Raw genomic sequence first — 19,205 nt, forward strand, 5'->3', positions numbered from 1 at the left:
ACCACATCAGTCTCCTCAAATGCTCATGATCAGCAAAGCATCTCCTGAGATACTGAAGACAGAAGGATGCTCAAGAAACAGTCCCTGCATCCTACAAGTGGGGGTCTGCGGGAGCCCTGGGTGGGAGTGGTAAGCTTCAACTCATCATTCGAGACTGTAGTTCAGCTGCGCTTCATGTGGGTGGAGGCAATGCCTCTATCCTAACCAGGACTCCATAAGCACCCTGACTGTGCCCAATTTGGCACTTCCCCAATTGCATTTTTTTAAAAACTTATGAGCACCGTAATTTCTAAGTACCATGGGAGGCTGGATTGCTGTGCTTTTTTTTTTTTTTAAAGGATGATATATATTAATAGTTTGCTATCAGAAAGTTTATTTATCTCTTGGCCATGCCTCGGGGCATATGGGATCTTAGTCCCCTCACCAGGGCTCGAACTCACGTCCCCTGCATTGGGAGTGTAGAGTCTTAACCACTGGATCACCCAGGAAGTCCCTTCCCCTACGGTTTTTATGAAACAGCACATCCATCTGCTTCCCCGTCAGAGCAGGACTGCCAGGACTCTTTGGTACAAGGAATACTGATGACTCGGGCTGGCTGCTCAGGGCTCTGGGTCAATGTAAATTCGAAGCCTCCTTCAGGTTGCAGGAGGATGAAGGCCCTGATCCATCAGCAAAGTCAGCTAGGAGCTCAGGAGCGGACAGTGAGGCTGTCAGCTCGGCCAACTCAGAGCTCCATGATGACAGGAAACTGTATACCTTGGGTTTCCAATTCTACAATCTCAACACAAAGGCTGGTTTTGTAATAGGTGCTCAGTTAAAAAAAAAAAAAACAAAACCTGTAAGCACTGAAGAAAACTAAAGAAAAATCAGAAAAAGTAGAGCATGCATGAACAAAATCCAGATTTAAATTGAAAAGGCCAGCCAATCACAGAAGATTACCAATGCTACAGTCTTGCTCATGTGAGATGTACAGAAAGGGTCAGTCTATAGGGACAAGAAGTAGATTAGTGGTTGATGGGGGCTGGGGTGATCTGGGGTGAGAGCTAAGAGCTAAGGTCCTTTATGAAGTGATGGCAATATCCTAAAGCTGACTGCGGTGCTGGGAGCATCCTGAAACACACTTGAAATGGGTGGACTGACACGGCCTGTGAACGATCTCAACAAAGGTGTCATTTTAAAATGACACTTAAAAAATTAAAAGACACGTGATGCAAAGTCAGACAAGGCCAGGAGGAGGGTGACTTGTGCAGTGCCAGACTCTGGGCCGAGTCTCATCAAGAAGCAGCGCTTAGGGCAGCAGAGAAAGGAGGGGCCCTTCCAACGGGAGAGACACAACAGTTAGCGGGGTCTGGCTGAGCCCAGATGATCCATGGCTTTGAACTTCTGCCTCGACTGGGAGAGCCCATGTGACTGAGTGGCCTCAAAACCATTCATACACTGACGGCTTCTAAACGTACATCTCAGATCACCCTTCTCTGCTGACCACCAGCCTCGTGTGTCTGACTGCCTGCCCACACCCGCCTGAGCAATGAGGCAGAACCATGGACTTCCAGACACGTCCAAGTCCTCACCCTGGACCCTGTGAATGTGGTACTTCACAGGAGAAAGAGTGACCAGTTTACACTGTTTTAAACCAATGAGTCTGTGCCAGCTTGTTACAGAGGCAATAGAGAACTAACCCACTCGTAAGCATCTCAACGTATCACGTCCAAAACACACCTTTCAGCCCCCACTTCCAACCTGCGCCCCTGTGTCTCAGAACATGGCAACCTTGTTTCCCAGGCTCTCAGCCGGAACCCTCGGCAGCACCCCCGCGCCCACCTTACCCCACACCGCTCGCCCCAGCAAAGCCTACAAGCTGCATCTCAGCGCTGACTGCTCTTACAGCCTGCACGCCCTGCCACCGGCCGCCGCCAACCCTCACTTACTAACTGAACCCCCGTCCCAGTCTGTCTCTGGGCCCCTGCCCTGAAGGCTCCATCTCCTCTCAGCAGCCAGAGGCATCTTCCGTCATAAGGCAGATCCTCTGACTCCAGCGCTCAAAACCCTCCCCACTTCCTTCCACATCAAAATCCTCCCTGAAGCCCACGAGGCCCACTGCTTCTCTCACCTTCCTTCCCAGCACATCCCTCCGGCATCCTCCTTAGCCCCCACCATCCACTTCCTGCTCCTTGGGCACGTGAAGTGCACACCTACCTCAGGGCCTTTGCACCTGCTCTTACCAACCTCCACCCCACCCTCCCCGCCCCGGATTCCTGCCTGACTCCCTCCCTCCCTTCCCTCAGGTCTCACTCAAGTGTTAGCTGACCTGAGTGACATCCTCATGGTCCTCTCCACCTCCCCCCGCCTCCTAGTTCTGCTTCTTTTCCCAGCAAGGATTGTATCCCATACTGATAGATCACATCTCCCCGCAGAGAAGGTCCGCTCTCGGGAACCAGGCTGTGTTTGATCCACCACTGTCTATCAACAAAGACAGGACATACATACTGACACTGACATACTCTTTGAAGGAATAAATATACACTTGGCTTGCCCCTTTGGAAGTGAGCAACTACTGAGGATCTCTAAGAGGCTGATGAACACACCCCAGGCCCCGGGGAGACGGCCTGTTTAAGCAGCAGTGTGACTGTCAGGGCCGATGGGCACTGAGAACCACTCTAGAAGCTTCCTGCAGCCGCGGCCCAGCGTGAGGGAGCATGGAGGCCAGGGGGCTGCCAGAGGATGCCCCGCCGCTTCCCTCATCCAGACAGACCATCAGGCTCCGTGGGAGGCACGGGAGAGGGGCAGACGGTCCAGGACACGGCTGGGGCTCCGCGGCCCCGCGTGGACCGTGGTTGGTCTGCGTGCCCAGCTGTGAGGTGAACAGGAGCTCTTGCTGGAGCCGTGGGGAGCAGTAAGGCGGCGGCAGGCAGTTCAGAAGGAAGGAAGAGGCAGGCCCTGGAGGCAGCTGATGGAACCAGAGGCCACTCTGGTCCCAATGCCAGCAGGTGGCATTATTTTAGTCAACCAGGGACTGCAGAGGAGCACTTGAGAACTCAGACGTGGCATCACTCAACTGAGAAAGAGCCGTTAGCATTTTTTCTCCCCTCTCAGGCCCACACACAACTCAAGGGCCCCCCAGCACCCCACCTTCCCTGCTTCGCTCACCATCCTCCTCGTCACCCAGGCTGAGCCTGCAGGCTCACGGACACCTCCCCAGCACCCAGCACCCCTGCTTATACACCCCCCTGCCTCCCCCACCTCTGCCATCACACCCTGGGCCCTGGGCACATCTCATAGAACCCCGGCCCCTCCCAGACTCTCGTCTGCTCCAGACCCCTCCTCTCACACTCGTCTGGCACCACGAGAAGGTTCTGTCCTGAACACCCACTTCTCCGTTTAAAGTCTCCCACTGCCCAGAGACAATGATCTACTCACCCAGCCCAGCATTTGGGGCCTTCCTCCCCCAGACCCCTTTCTCACACCCCCTCCTGCTGCTCACCTGATCCTCCTCCAGCCTAGACTTTGCCCTGCTTAACTTGGTAGCCACCACACTAAGTAGATACGGGAATTCGTTAAAACGAAACACACCTTACCCAGCCTCACTGTACACACTTGGCAGGCACAGGTGGCTGGCGGCTACCCTGCTGGTCAGCGTGCAAAGAAAACATCCATCACTGCAGCAGCTTTGACCCTGTGGACCTCCTCCCAACTCACTTCTGGGGCGCCACCGTTTGTTATTTCTCTGCGGCAAGAGCACGCGTGTTCTGACGAAGGCTCTGATGATCCCGGGGCCGAAGGAGTCCCTCTCTGCTCTAAAACCCCACATGGGAGCCTCCCCAGGGTCATGCACAGGCTACCGCCGTGCCTGTCTTTTCTTAACATTTTCACAACGAAAAGCTCAGTGAGAACAGATCGTTTAAAAGAGTCTAAAATGCTGAATGAAGCACAGAAGAACAATTTTACAAAGGCCTTCACCGCCAAAACAAAAAGGTGATGGCATGATGTATGGCGTGGCGGCGGAGGCGATAGAAAATGATTCTGTAACTACAAACATCAGGGAGTTCTACCCTCTATGATTTGCTTCTGTCAACCACAGATGCACATCGAGGAGAGTTCTGACTTTCTATATCTATAGTTGTTATTGATCTATGCTCTGTGCCGTATGATGGATTTCTTCTGATTTGGCCGAGGGTAAGCAGCTCTATTCAGAAAGTGAACACAGGAGACTAAACTCGATGGTGCCCCCCAGAGTGGTTGTTTCAGACTCTACTCTTGATGCTGCTAACTGCTGGACCACCTAGCTTTTTCTACAAATTATGCACAGCCATGGGCCCAGCCTCTAAGGCAGGGATGGGGAAAAAAGGCACAAAGCCAGGAGAAGGTGCAGGATGGATTGGGGCGGGGGGAGCTCGGGATCTGGTCTGCCTAACACACTGTCTCCAACCTGCAGCCTCAGCGTCACCGGGAACTTGATGGAAACCCCAGGTCTGGGACTCCCCGGTGGTCCGATGGTTAAGAATCCAGCTGCCAGTGCAGGGGACACAGCTTCAGTCCCCGGCTCGGGGAGATGCCACAGGCCCCGGGGCAACAAAGGAAGTGTGTGCCACAACTCCCAGGGCCTGAGCTCCCGGAGTCTGTGCTTTGCAATGAGACGCCCACACACTGCGACTAGGGAGCAGCCCCTGCTTGTTGCAACGAGAGAAAGCCCACATGTCGCAAAGAAGATCCAGCGCAGCCCCCTTCCCCCAAAAGATGCTTAATAAAAGAAAAAAAGAAAGAAATGCAAAGTCTGGGTCCTATCCCAGGCTTTCAGAACCAGGAACTCCGGGGACAGGTGCCCAGACTTGTGTTGTTTGCGTTTTGATGCCATTTTTGAATCGAAGCAGAAAGTATATACAATGCAATGTCCAGGCCTTAGTGCATAGTTATGACAAATCACTTTACATCTAACTACTTGTTTGACATCTCAACTGTTATTAAGTGTACAGTTCAGTAGTATCAATTCTATTCATGTTATTGGGCAATAAATTTCTGGAACTTTTTCGTCTTGTGAAACTGAAACTCTATACCCCCTGAACACGCCCTACTTCCACCCCTTCCCCTGCAGAGCCTGAGGGTTACGAGCCCCCATGTGATCTGGACACACGTGAGCACTTGAGGAAAGCACTGCTCCTATGATGAAAGGCCACAGGGACTCCAAGGACCAGCCCAGAAAAGCAGCAGGCGTGTTGGAGGGCTGGCCCCCAGCAAAGTCAGTAGCAGGAGGTGTGCCACGGTCTCTAATGCCTTTCCAAACTTAATCCTGAGAGCTCGGTGTGGACACAGGATCCAATCATGGACACATGGACAACTTTCCCCCAAATCTCAGGTAGGCACAAGTTGAAGAAGGAAATTGTATTTCTCAACGTTAGACAAGGTCCTGGAAATTTTTCTCAAGGACCCAAAAGCTGGATGAGAAAGTTATAAGCTTGGACTGGAAGAGCATGAGTGGCTAAGCAGGTGTTCATTTAATTCTGACTCAGGATTGCGTCTGTCGAATTTCATCATTTCTGTCTCTCACTTGAAAATTCCCAATTGATTCTTCTCCAGGGAAAATTTCCCAGGTGGCTCAGTGGGTAAAGAATTTGCCTGCAGTGGAGTAGACTGGGTTCAATCCCTGGGTCGGGAAGATCCCCTGGAGGAGGAAATGGCAACCCACTCCAGTATTCTTGCCTGGGAAAGCCCGTAGACAGAGGAGCCTGGTGGGCTACAGTCCATGGGAATCACCAAGAGTCAGACATGACTGAGTACACAACATACACAGTGAAAATCTGGGGAGGGGATGACAAGCCAAAGGAGATAACTAGTGGTCCCACAAGCTACAGAATAGCTTTTGACTTGGTTCTGAGTCATTAGAAGCAAGAGGCATTTATTGCTCTTTGCAGGTAAAATGGGATTGCATCATGAATAACAGGAGAGGCAAAGCCCATTAAACTGTTCTGAAGATAACACTCTGTCCAGGCCACCAGGGACACCATTCTCAGGGGAGCTAGAAATTGTAGAAACAATCTGAAGCTTGGGCAATTTTAGACTCTTTACTTCTCTTAAAAAGTTTCTAGGGGACTTCCCTGGAGGTCCAGGGGTTGAGAAAGCACAGAGGGCACAGGTTCGATCCCTGCTTGGGGAACTAGGATCCCACAAGCTGCATAGCAAGGCCAAATAAATAAATAAATAAATAAAAGCCATCCATTTTTTAAAAAGTCCCTGGTGTACGTCTATCATGTTCTGACTTCTATAAAAACTAACAAACTTGGGGGAAAGCATCTGGGAGGAAACAGGCTCTATCTAGGGTTTTGTAGCAGGGGAAAGAAAAAGAATAAACCAGAAACAAAACCACACAGCTCTTAACTCTACGGGGAAGAAGCACCAATCAGCCTCTAGTGATGCTCCAATCTCTAAATCCCACTCAGTACACTTCGGCTCAAACAGCCGGCATTTTCGCTGCTTTTTAATTTGCATTTTGTACGACTATTTTTTCTAGCCACTGTGATAGCAGATATTATTAAAGAAGGTTTCCCTGTATTTTTATCTGAATGGGAATTGATACTCGGGATCTAAGAAGGTAACTGCAACAATTCATTTTTTCAGATTATTCCACTGCCATAAAATCCCAGTGAGGCTTACTACGTCTTCGACTTTAAAAACCATCACAGTACCATACTCTGCCTTGCCCCGCTCTCAAATGCTTCATTCAATGAAAACTTCAAGGGGAAACGTGTGAGACAGTTGCAACCATCCCAGAGGAATGAGAAGACTGTGTGGTGAGAGCTATTCATGATCAGAACTGTGGGTTTAAAACCAGATTTCAAAAAGATACATGCACCCCAAAGTTCACAGAAGCACTATTCACAAAAGCCAAGACATGGAAACAACCTCTGTCCAGAAGATGGATACGGAAGATGCTGTGTATTATATATAATGGAATGTCACTCGGCCACAGAAAAGAATGAAATAATGCCATTTGAAGCAACATGGAGGGACCTGGAGATTACCAAGTAAATCAGACAGAGAAAGACAAAATACCATATGATATCACTTACATGAGGAGCTTAAAATATGACACAAATGAATGTCTCTGTGAAACAGAAAGAGACTCACAAGACACAAAAATAGACTCGTGGTTGCCAAAGGGGAGGGAGGAGGAAGGGCTGGGAGTGTCTACACAGGAAGGGTAGACAAGGCCTTTCTGCATAGCACAGGGGACTACATTCAATGTCCTGTGATAAGCCATAACGGAAAGAATATGAGAGATAACACATGTAAGTGTAACCGAATCCCTTGGCTGCACAGCAGAAGTTAACACGTAAATCAACTATACTTTAATAAAATACAAGTTTTAAAAGCTGGATCATATTTAGCACAAAAAGACCACAGTGAATTTTAAGGTATGAATGTCTCAGGTAGGACCCACACTCTTTTAAACACTAATTCTTTTTTTTTAAAGACCATTCTGAGGCACAGAATCTCCATTTCTCCAGCATAACACAGCCCTGCAATGACTCTCAAAGCTAAGCTTCCTGTCACTTGGGTAGACGTTTGATAAATGGTCTATTCCTGAATGATAAATCTTCATCCCTTTCATAAAGCATGATCATGAAACACATCCCTCATGCGAGTTTAAAAATATCCTGTGGTAGATGATACCTTATTTGAAATTGGTATTTAACTGAATATTTTATCATGCTACCATCCGATGTCTTTAGAATTAAAAAAAAAGGTTTAACTTCTGACATTATGTGCTTCATTTTCTGAGAAATAAAACTACTGTTTTTTTTTTTTTAATCTTGATAAGTATCCTGCATAAAACTGTCTTAAGGGACTTCTTTGGTGGTCCAAGTGACTAAGACCCTGTGCTTCCAACACAAGGGGTCAGGGTTCGATCCCTGGTCAGGGAACTAGATCCCACATACCGCAAATAAAAGTTCGAAATGCAGCAGCTGAAGATCCCGAGTGCCGCAACGAAGATCTGGTACAGCCAAATAAATACATTTTTGAAAAAGGACCTTTTAAAAACTGCCTTAAAACCAGCAACAATCAGCCGTGGATGGGGACAGAGGGTCAAAGCCAGGACCACTTGCAGAATGACGGCTACACATTTTGACTTCTGCCTCCGAGTAAGAAGGGGGCCTGGTGGGGGGGGGCTGGTCCGTGGGCAGGAGGACCAATGCTCTCCATGACAGGATGATAGATTCTTGCAGATGATGTTTCCAGGAAGGATGGGTATACACAGCAGCTCAAGTACATTCCCACAATGTCAAACGTCCCTGTGAAACTGCCACCACAAACACAGCAAACCGGCGGCTCATCCCAGTGGGCGACCCTAGGACAGCAATACACAAAAGTCTTCTGAAATGAGCGCTGAGTTATGAAAGGATGTAAAGGGACTCTGACCCTCAAACTGACTCAAGGCAGGGCTCCTCCAAGGGGTAAAATGTTATGCTGGCCACTGTAATGATGACTGTGGTCCTCATGTCTTTAGCACTCAATGTGCACCCAACAGGAGGACAAAACATTTTTCCCACACAATGAAGGATTCATTGGCTTAATATAAAAAGGATTCTTACAGAACACTGATTAGGAAGTCCAACTGAACTGAAAAAGAATACAAAGGCTGTGACTAAAACATTAAAAGCAAGAGAAATACAAAGGGCTAATAAATATGCGAAGCATATTCTTAACTTCATTTGTAATTATAAAAACAGAAATTAAACAAGAAACCATTTTTCTTCGTAAAAAGCACTGGTAAGAAAATAAGACCTTGCTACTCATCCTAATGCCAAAAGCACAGGACAGTAGCAGCCCTCACACATAGCCGAGAGGGCAAATTTGGCTGAGTCTTGGAGAGCAATTTGGTAACACTTCGCAAAATTTTCAATTCCCACATATGCTGGCTGAATTCCACTTAAATTCCACTACTAGACAGTTTCCCTATATAAGACATCTGTGCATTCGTGTGCCATATATGTGTCAAGCGCTATTTGTAAAGGAAACTGGACAATCTGAAAGTCTCTCGTGGAGTCTGGTTAAACAAATTAGTGGTTAAATATTGATAAATTACGGTATGTGATTCCATGAATTATGAGACACAGACTTGAATGCTTTGAGGCTGTTAAAAGGAATGCTAACAATACACCTATGGTCTATTGTTAAATTAAAAATGAAAGAGCCACGTTATCTATAGTGTGATTCCACTGCTGTGAAAACTGTTTAAAGTATGTATGTTTGCTCTGCAAACAGACTCCCCAGAAGAGAGACAGCAGCTCCTTGTAGGTGGTCACATTGGAAGGAAGAAATAGTGGGCATTTCCAACTTCCTACAAATCCTATGCTATATTTATGGAACAATTATGTTGTTTCACAGCAATTTTTCAAGTCCTCCTGCTCCTCCTCCCACTGACAAGCTCTGAACTGTGTGAACTGTCAAAGATGACCTCATGGGTCACATCTGACTTAATTCTGAGGCTCCTGGGAGCAGTGGGAGTGGGGGATGGGGAGCAGGGACGGGCTGGGAAAAGCCACTTTGGAAAAGCTTCACTGTGTACAGAAAGCAAAGCCAGTCACTTCTCTCCTGATAACGCATCCAGCTGAGCTGACTGCTTTCTTAAAAGGAGCAATTTAACCACTGGCTCTACTGCAAGCCAGAGGTCGATCCCAGTTTTATTTCTTTGGTTTGTCTAAGGTATTTGGTGACTGCCAACCAACCTGCTTGCTGTGTAGACTGAATAATGGCCCAAAAATGTTCCGTTCTAATAATCAGGACTCGACTGTGTTAGGTTATTAACTGTGTTAGGTTATTATTGTTAGGCAGCAGGGAATGAAAGAGTGCTCATCCGCTGATCTTAAAGTAGGGAGACTGTCCTACATTATCTGGGTGGGTCCAATGTCACCACAAGGATCCTTAAAAGCAGAAGAGTCAGATAGGAGTGTGGAAGCAGAGTCACAGAGATGTAAGATGAAGACAGAGGAAGGGGGACTTCCCTGGCGGTACAGTGGGTAAGAATCCACCTGCCAATACAGGGAAAACGGGTTTGATCTCCAGCCTGGGAAAATTCCACATGCCACTGGGCAACAAAACCCAAGTGCCACAACTACTGTAGACCACGCACCACAACTAGAAAGTTTGCCACAACGAGAGAAAAATCTGTGCAGCCAAAGAAAAAAATCATTTTTAAAAAAGATGGGAGAGAGAGGCCACAAGCCAAGGAATGCAGGTGGCCTCTAGAAACTGGAAAAGCCGAGGGATCAGGTTCACCCCTAGAGCCTCCCTCCAGAAAGGAATGCCATCCTGCTGACACCTGGATCTTAGTCCACCAAGACCTGTGTAAGACTTCTAACCTACAGAACTCTAAGATGATATATTTGTGCTTTACAAGCTGTTAAGTTCGTGGCCATGTGTTACAGCAGCGATACAAAACTAATACAGTCTACATAATATTTCCTTTATTTCTCTACACTCCAGACTTCCTCTGCTGAGCAAGGCTGGGGTGTGAAAGTCAGCATGCCTTCCAGATGCCCAGGGAGCTGGGACCACTCTGCAACTGGATGGATGGTTTTAGGACTCCCTCAGCGAGGAGCCTGGCAAGATGCCTGCCTTGCAACAGAAGTGCCTTCATCATTTCTTCAATCAGCTGGAGAAGCCATATTTGAATAAGTGGAAGACCTTTGTAAATCGGGGTCACCATATAAATAGACACATTTGTCATCATTTACACCCAGACTATTCTTTAGGAAAATGACATAAGAGAAATGAATCTCGTGGCAGGAACTCAAACTCGCTTAACAGCAAATGCTCGGAGGGGTTTCTCAACTTAACTTGTATCTAAAGATAAGACACTACAGGATAAGACAGGCAGGCCAAAGACAATCTGAACAAGGACTGACTTAGACAAGTGAGTACCTACTATGCGCGAGGCAGAGAGCTGAACACTGACAAGGCACTGTCTCAACTGGTTCTCATGACATGTCCATCAGGAAACTACTACGATCATTACCACTGATCATTTACCCACCCACGTTCTCAAAAACAGTAAATAAACGGACTGGGGTCCAATCGACTCTGCCAGCCTCCACAAGGGGGACCCTAAAGACACATCATGCTAACACCTGCCCCTCCGCATCAAGGGATGTCTCAACCTGACATCAACCTTAGACCAGAATGCCCAAGAGAAGACAGAGTACCAGCTTCTTCCAATGATCTAGGCATGCAAACATCTAACCTCACCTCTTCAACATACTCCCGCAGCTTTGAAACACTTTTTATTCACCTCAACAGCCAGACTATCAAAAAGAAGATCTCCCCTTCTCAGTTATTCTTTTGTCTCTTATGTTCTACTGATTATTTCTTCCAGGAATTTGTGTTCTAAAAAAAAAAAAATAAAGAGCCTGCTTCTGTGAGACGGGCATACTGCTGCTTTCTCAGGAAGAAGCCATTAAGACATCTAACCTCACTTCTCCCCTCTTCTGGTGAAGACCCCACTGAATTCACAAAACAGCATCTAACATGGGCGGGTATTTTCTCACTCTGGGAATTTCTACATAAGATTTCATTCTAAATAAAGTTTTTAGCTCTAAAACTGCACCATAATGAAATAAAAAGGCAGGTAAATCTAAGAGCAGTCCCTTTCTCTTGCTTGCATTTCTCACTTCGGTACAGGAAACTGGTTTCAGTCACTCTAAGAAAACCTCATGTTCCCCAAAGGGGTTGTTCTCTCCCCCAGTTATATAATTTTTTAAAACAAAACTGCAAGCTGGCCTGGCATTTTAATCCACAAGCCAGTGAAAAGAAGATATCTGGGGTCTGAAACACATTTTCCAAAAACAATGTCATTCATGGTGAGGTCCATTTCCAGAATGACCCACAAAACTCTTCCAAACTCAGAGTGTGGGTTAAATACTATACATCCACTGTAAGATCTGATGCCTTGCAACATTACTTAAAGGCAACCAAGTTCTATACATTGTTTATTCTCTTTCAAGGAAAGCAATTCTGATAAGATTGAGGAAAACAGATTTGGGGGCAACGTGAAGGACAGTTTGGGACTTTAACAATGGATAGTGTGTTCTCAGGTTTAACTTCACTTCCAAAAAAGTTATGGTTTCTTTTTCCTCCAAATGGCTGTGTATCTGCCTCTCTTCTTATACTTATTAGTGATGAGGTCATTGGCTGGGATTACTGTAGCCGACAGACAGAGCCACATGTGACGGAGGACAGTCCAGTGTCTAACGAACCAGCTGCAGATGGAGAGTGGCAGAGAAGCGGGGTCAGGGTTTTGGGTAAGCGATGACTACAAACTGTTCCCAGAGGAGAAAGAAGATGGTGGTGGCCAGGTGTCACCTGTCACCTCACAAAGCCCACCTGCTTGACCCCTGCTGCTCTAACATCTGCAGGGACAGGAGAGCTTGGGGAACAGGATGGACAGCCAAACAGCTACCGGTAAAGTAGGATCAAGTGTCAGTCAGAGCAGCGGTCGTTTGAGTCCTATATCCGCAGGGAGAGAATTAACTACCAGGACTTAGACAATTTCAATCGCATACACACACATCATCTCTGCTCTGGTGAGCTGCTCATCTTTTTTTTTTTTTTGCAAGAATATAAAATAGTCTGTTTATTATGAAAGTCCTAAAATATCATGTTTATCTTGATGAAAGATGATGAATTACCAAAAAATTTAGGCTTTAGAATTACAATACAGCACAAAGGCAGCCCCTGTGCCACATGGCCCCATAATCCATCTACAAAACTCAATTTCACATCGCAAAAGGGATCCAAGAACTCATTGATTAATTCAGGCAGAGCCCAAAGTGGATGTGAGAAAAGACTTTCCTCGTTTCTTCCATAACATTGTTTTCCCAAGATCATAAATCTCTGAGCATCGACTTCCCATCTCTGGAAAGTGAACATCATCAGAGGGGGCATATAAATCACCCTGGGAAGAGTTATTCATCGTGGGCAAATAAAAATGTAAGCCGGGCAGATGGCGAAGAGCTTGTTTCTGCGGGTAGCACTTCACAGGGCAAGGCGGGCCAGGGGAAAGTGGAGGGAGTTGTGAAATTTGGGGCCACCTGGCTAGGAAGAGAATAAATAAACCCGAAACAACAGCACACTAAAACTAATCCTACCACCTGCATGCACTCTCTTCCACGCTTCACGTCTGGTTCAGGTCAGGCTTTCCCTCTCTGTGGCCACAGGAAGGCAAAGAGAAGGAGGAGGGAGGGGGGAAGGGGGGATGAGGAGGGGGAAATGGAAAGGAGGAGATGAGGGGTGGGGAGAGGGAGAAGGGGGGAGGTGAGAAGGGGGGAAACCTGTAGGAAACACTGCATAATTTTAAGCCCTTTTCATTCACCAGTTTCAAAGTGCTTAATCCTCTGGGGGCTGCTGCAGGACAGAAGAGATTATACCACTTGGTGCTGATTTTTTTCATATAGCTCCAGCTCACAACTGGCAAATCTTCGGTGGCTGCATCCCCAACACTCTGGTGGGTGTTTATGTCACAAGGCCACAGTGGCCTGGGGGGAGGGGAGGGGAGGGAGGCTCGCCACAGACCAGCTTGTTGCAGGGCTGCACCCGCTGGTTCAAGCCCCAGACACACCCTACCAGCTCCTAAGAAGGTGTGGTTGGGGACCTCCCAGTGTATTCCACCTGCTCTTATGAAAGCAACATCAGCCAAGAAAACAAAACCTTATTATCACCCACTAGAAGGGAGGAGGAGAAAAAAGGAAAAGGAATGGAGGGAGGAACAAACCCTTGAAAAGTAACCAAACCCCCCAAAGCTGCCCAGGAAATGACACCGCTGTATCTTGTAGCCTCTGAGAGCTCATCAGTGCAGCCAGAATCCAGGTTCAAGAAGCCCTTGAAAGATGCACACAGCGCTTAGGTTTGTGTGTGATGGTTATGTCTGCTGTTGATTTGTTAAGAGGACAGAAAAAAAAATTTTTTTTTTTTTAACAGACAGGAGCTCTCAGTCACAGGAGGAACAACAATCGGATCCTATGAGAGCACCACCAAACGCCATGCATCTCACACATGGTCATTTTAACTGCCACGGGCCACAGGCAGACCACAGCCCCAGACCACCAGAGCCTCCACAGGGTTGGCAAACTAACCTGGAAGCATCACTGAGCTAAAAACCATCTCTCCTGCTTCTAATATCAAGCAAGGTATAAAAAAAAATAATTGTGACTACAGTGAAAAAAGCATGGAGTTAATAAGCTGAGTGTCTTAGCTTGGGCAAACAAAAGTCCATAGACTGGGTTGGGTTAAACAATAGGAGTTTATTTTCTCACAGTTCTAGAGGCTGGAAGTCCAAGATCGGGGGGCCAGCACGGCTGGGTTCTGATGAGGGCTCTCTTCTCGGTTTGCAGACGGCTGCCTTCTGCCACGTCCTCCCAGGGTGGAGAGTCAGAAAGAGTCCTCTTGGATTAGGGCCTCACCCATATGACCTCATTTAACCTTAACTGCTTCCTAAGGACTCTCAGATACAGTCCTATTAGGGGTTAGGTCTTCAACATATGAGCTTGTAGGGAAGGTGGTATATGATTTAGCTCACGCGTACTAAGTCACTTCAGTCACGTCCGACTCTTTGCAACCCTATGGATCGTAGCACACCAGGCTCCTCTGACCGTGGGATTGTCCAGGCAAGAATACTGGAGTGGGTTGCCATGCCCTCCTCCAGGGGATCTTCCCAACCCAGGGATCGAACCTGTACCTCTTAAGTCTCTTGCACTGGCCACCTGGGTATGATTTAGCTCACAGTACTGAGCTATGAAATCTGCTAAACTAAGGAGTCTTCCTTTCAATGTCCACCACATAGTAGCTCAATTAGTGTTTGATGAACAAACAAATAATCGAGAAGATGAATAATTACTATCTTACTATATTGGGACACAGAGCAAACTTATGAGGGAAGGATCTATTTTCAACAGAAGCAACAACCTGGATCCTTCTGATTTCTAAGTCCTGAGGGTCTGGTAACTAGGAGGCGTATCTTCTACATTTGCAGAGTGGATGGACTGCTGTCTCTGCAGACCTACAGCCAGAAGAGGAGAAGAAAAAATCCAGATGATTAAAACCCACTGCTCATTCCTATAACGTCAGGACCCAAATTGGAATGCCCTGCATGGATCTTCTGAAAAGGTCATAATAAGAGTTCCACATGTCACCACCACCATCTAGTATGTGTAGGACAGGTCAAGGCCAATCAGGAGAAATGGACTAATTAGTAGGAGAGCCTTCTGTTTAGGGAGGCCAGGACACTGGTCATTAATGAATCTCTCATTAGAGCAGCATTCATAACTCACGTGCCACTCAGCAGGTTAGACTTACTTTTGTTTATTTTTTAGGTTTTTGGCCATGCTGCATGGCATGTGAGATCTCAGTTTCACGGCCAGGGATGGAACCCGTGCCCCCTGCACTGGGAGCACAAAGTCTCAACCACTGGACCGCCAGGGAAGTCCCTAGACTTACTTCTATTGGGGCATCCAGACCCCTAGAAAGAGCAAAAGACAGAGATGAGGACAGGGAGAAGATGCCCTCAAGGTATGAACAGTACAGATGGACCTTTCATTCATATTTACTCGTCAAAGAATTTGGCCTATGAGAAGAAATGGTAGGGCTAGAAAAGTCTTAAGGAAGCTGAAGATGAGTACTGTAGGAAGAAAACCCGCTTGGGGCAGGTCTGGGGAGTCCAGTCACACTATCTCCACACCCCAAGGCTATCCCACCTTCTCCCCTGCTAATGGGGACCCAATGTGGGGCCACCTAGGACTCAAGATTCACTGTGATTCAGCACCCTCCTCCACGGCCATGGAGGGCAACTGATGACTCTAAAGCAGTCGTGGAAACCCAGTTGGCCAGGCTCGAGTTATAGGTCTTGGGTGGGGCCCCGGGGGATCTAGTTCTTGTTGGGACTTACAGGAAAAGTGTGCTGGGGCCTTCCCTTCCCACATGGGGCATCCTGGGAAAGCCTTCATCTCATCCCACATTCTAAAGGAAGGCCATGAGTTTCTGGTGCTTGGGACTGTAGCTGGCACACCGCCACCATGACAAGCGTGGGGGTGAGCAACCAACTCAAGAATAATGGAAGAAACCTGTTTGCTTTTTTTTAAAGAGAGGTAACCGATGTGTTGCATCACAAAGGACTCACAAGATCTACTCTCATAACAAATGCTGAAGTGTGCGGCATGCTGCAGAGCAGACCTCCACCCCTTCGTCTCGTACAACTGGGACTCTCCACTCACTGGAGAGCAAGCTCTTCATCCCCCGCTACCCCAGCCACCATCATCCTACTTCCTGTTTCTGTGAGTCTGATAACTTTAGAGACTTCCTATGAGTGGAATCCTGTATTTGTCCTTCTGTGACTGGCGTACTTCACTTAGCATAATGTCCTGAAGGCTCACCCTTTTTAAGGTTAACAATCCATCGTATCCATATACCACACTGTCTTTGTTCATTCATCCATTTGGGTTGTTTCCACCTTGTGGCTATTCAGGAACAAAGCTGAAATAAATGAACACTGGAGTGTAAACATCTCAAGATCCTGATTGCAACGCTTCTGTATAAAGACACACAGTGGGATTGCTGGATCAGACAGTAGTTCCGGTTTTAGTTTTTTGTTTCTGAGGAACCTGCATACCAATTTCTAACAGCCTGTATCTTCAAGGGCATCAGGAGTGACTCCAACAAACCTATGACCACTATTGGCAGAAGTCCAATTGTGTGAGAAAATTAAATGGTGTTATTGCTTGAGCTTCTAATTGTTGGGTTCTCTGTTATTTGCAGTTGAAGATTCCTTCTGGACACAGGAAATGGTGTGGTCTATAGGAAAGGGCATTGACTGGGGATAAAGAAGTCCAGACTTCCACCTCGCCTTCACTGTTCATCAGTCCTGTGACTCTTGGCAAGCCAGTCAGTCACTCCAGTCTGGGGAGTAGCCACTGGACCCCTAAAGACTATTCTAATATTTAGTGATTCAAAGGCATGGTTCACAGAGGAAAAAAGTATTCCACAGGATCTGGAAAGTTTGATGCAATTAAACTCTCTGACTAAGGAAGGGGAGTGGGGTATAAAACAGGTAATCATGTCACCCATGAACTTTCTCGCTACAAAGTCTGGACATGATTGACAACATTTCCTACAGAGCAACCATTAAACTTTGTGGACCTATCACGGAAATCACAAAAGCAATTTTCCACCATTATAATGATGGGTAAGCCGTCTCACTCCCTGGTCAAGCAGCTGATAACAAACAAATGTGTATCAAATATTTTGAACAAATCTTCAAGGTTGAAAATGTGGGCTAAAAGAATTACCCAGGACCTCCCTGATGGTCCGGTGGTTAAGAACCTGTGTACTAATGCAGGGGACACAGGTTTGATCCTTGGTCTGGGAACATCCCACACGCCACGAGGCAGCTGAGCCCGTGGGCTGCAACCACCAAAGGCTGCACTCTAGAACCCATGCTCCATGACAAGAGAAGCTACTGCGATGAGAAGCCCACACACCCCACTGCATCCAAGCACAGTCCCCAATTACCACAACTAGAGAAAGCCTGAGGACAGCAACAAAGACCAGCATGGCCACAAATAATAAATTAAAAAAAAATCATCCAAAGGATCAAAAGAGCACACCACCTTATCCTGAAAAAGCTATCACCATCCCATGCCTTATACTTATGCTCAAATCTACACATACCTATACACTGATGTACTGTGGAGGTGAGGAGTAAACCGTCATCAAAATGGCCTGAGATTAGACTGGCCAGGCTTCAACTTGAATTTCGGAGTATTTCAAAACTGACAGCCTTCTGTGTTAACTGAGTGGTTCAAAAGTTCTGGGCTAAAAATGACAATTCAACCAAGGACATGAAAATTCTTCTTGAGGCAACATTCAGCTAAATCTTTTGTATCTGTCTCTCCCCTCACTGGTAAGACAATACCCTCCCCATTGGAGAAGGAAGGATTATGACATATCACTTGAAAATTCAATTCTGCCATTTTCTAACCAAAGCCCATTTAGCTAATTTATATGCTGATCCAGTCCTTAGTACTAGGGACATTAGGAGAAATCTTTCTGAACATGCTAGACTTGGGGGATGCGGGGCATATGGTCTCTTGATGGCAACGCTGCCACTGCAATGCAGATGATTCACCAAGCAAAGTGTTCTAATGAAACACTCAACCCAGGGTTGATAGGAGCTGGCAGCATGTTCCTGAGACATGGCATCAAGACTTTCTGCTGAAGGTACCCGTGCGTGAGTGCTAAGTCGCGTCAGTTGTATTCGACTCTTTGCGACCCTATGGACCGTAGCCTGCCAGGCTCCTCTGTCCATGGGATTCTCCAGGGAAGAACACTGGAGTGGGTTGCCATGCCCTCCTCCAGGGGATTGTCCCGACCCAGAGACTGAACCCGTCTTTTACGTCTCCTGCATTGGCAGGTGGGTTCTTTACCACTAGCACCACCTGGGAAGCCACAGCGGAGGGGTTAATGAGATGACTCTCCAGGTTCTCTCCAGGCCAGGGGCAGGTATCTGGGCACCAAATAAACACTTCCAGTGACTAACACAACACACGTTATGCCCAACAAAGGGAGCCAGACTCATGAATACAGACTGCATGACTCCATTTAGATGGGTGTTCTGAAAAAGGCAAAACTACGTGGAAGAAGACAGATGAGTGCTCACCAGGGACAGAGGAGAAGTTAAATATACAGGAACCCAAGGGAATCTTGGAAAGTGATGGAACTGCCGTAACAAATCAAAGGACAGAAGTGATAAAACTGCATTTTTAAAGGGGTGAGTTTTATTATTTATGAATTATACCTCTATAAACCTGACTTTTATGACAAATGAGGGGTTCTACCCCTCAGATATATTGTCTAGAACAGTGGGCCCCAATCTTTTTGGCACCAGGGGCCAGATCCAGGAAAGGCAATTTTTCCATGGACTGGGGCTTGGGGTGGAAGTGGGAGATGGTTTCAGGATGATTCCAGAGCACTACATCTATTGTGCACTGCATTTCTATTATTATTACATCAGCTCCACCTCAGATCATCAGGCATCAGATCCCAGAGGCTGGGGACCCCTGCTCTAGAAAGACGGGTATACATCCAGGATTGCTCCCATGCCATCCTCTGCTTCCCTATTTCAGCAACATCCCGACCAGTCCAGATCCAGGGCTGGGAATGGAAAC

General features: G+C 47.0%; 1 protein-coding gene and 1 long non-coding RNA gene across 2 annotated transcripts in view; one reads left to right on the forward strand and one right to left on the reverse strand.

Moving 5' to 3' along the window:
- The window catches only part of LOC122690678 (oxysterol-binding protein-related protein 10-like), an 80,483-nt gene that overhangs the window by 41,668 nt on the left and 19,610 nt on the right, over positions 1-19,205 (reverse strand). The window lies entirely within an intron of this gene.
- Positions 13,367-14,853, forward strand: LOC122690679. Its single transcript, XR_006340076.1, has 2 exons — positions 13,367-13,495; positions 13,969-14,853. It is a non-coding gene; the product is annotated as an uncharacterized LOC122690679 (long non-coding RNA).

The sequence above is a fragment of the Cervus elaphus genome, chromosome X (genome assembly GCF_910594005.1).
Source record: "Cervus elaphus chromosome X, mCerEla1.1, whole genome shotgun sequence".
In the NCBI taxonomy this organism is placed as follows: Eukaryota; Metazoa; Chordata; class Mammalia; order Artiodactyla; family Cervidae; genus Cervus; species Cervus elaphus.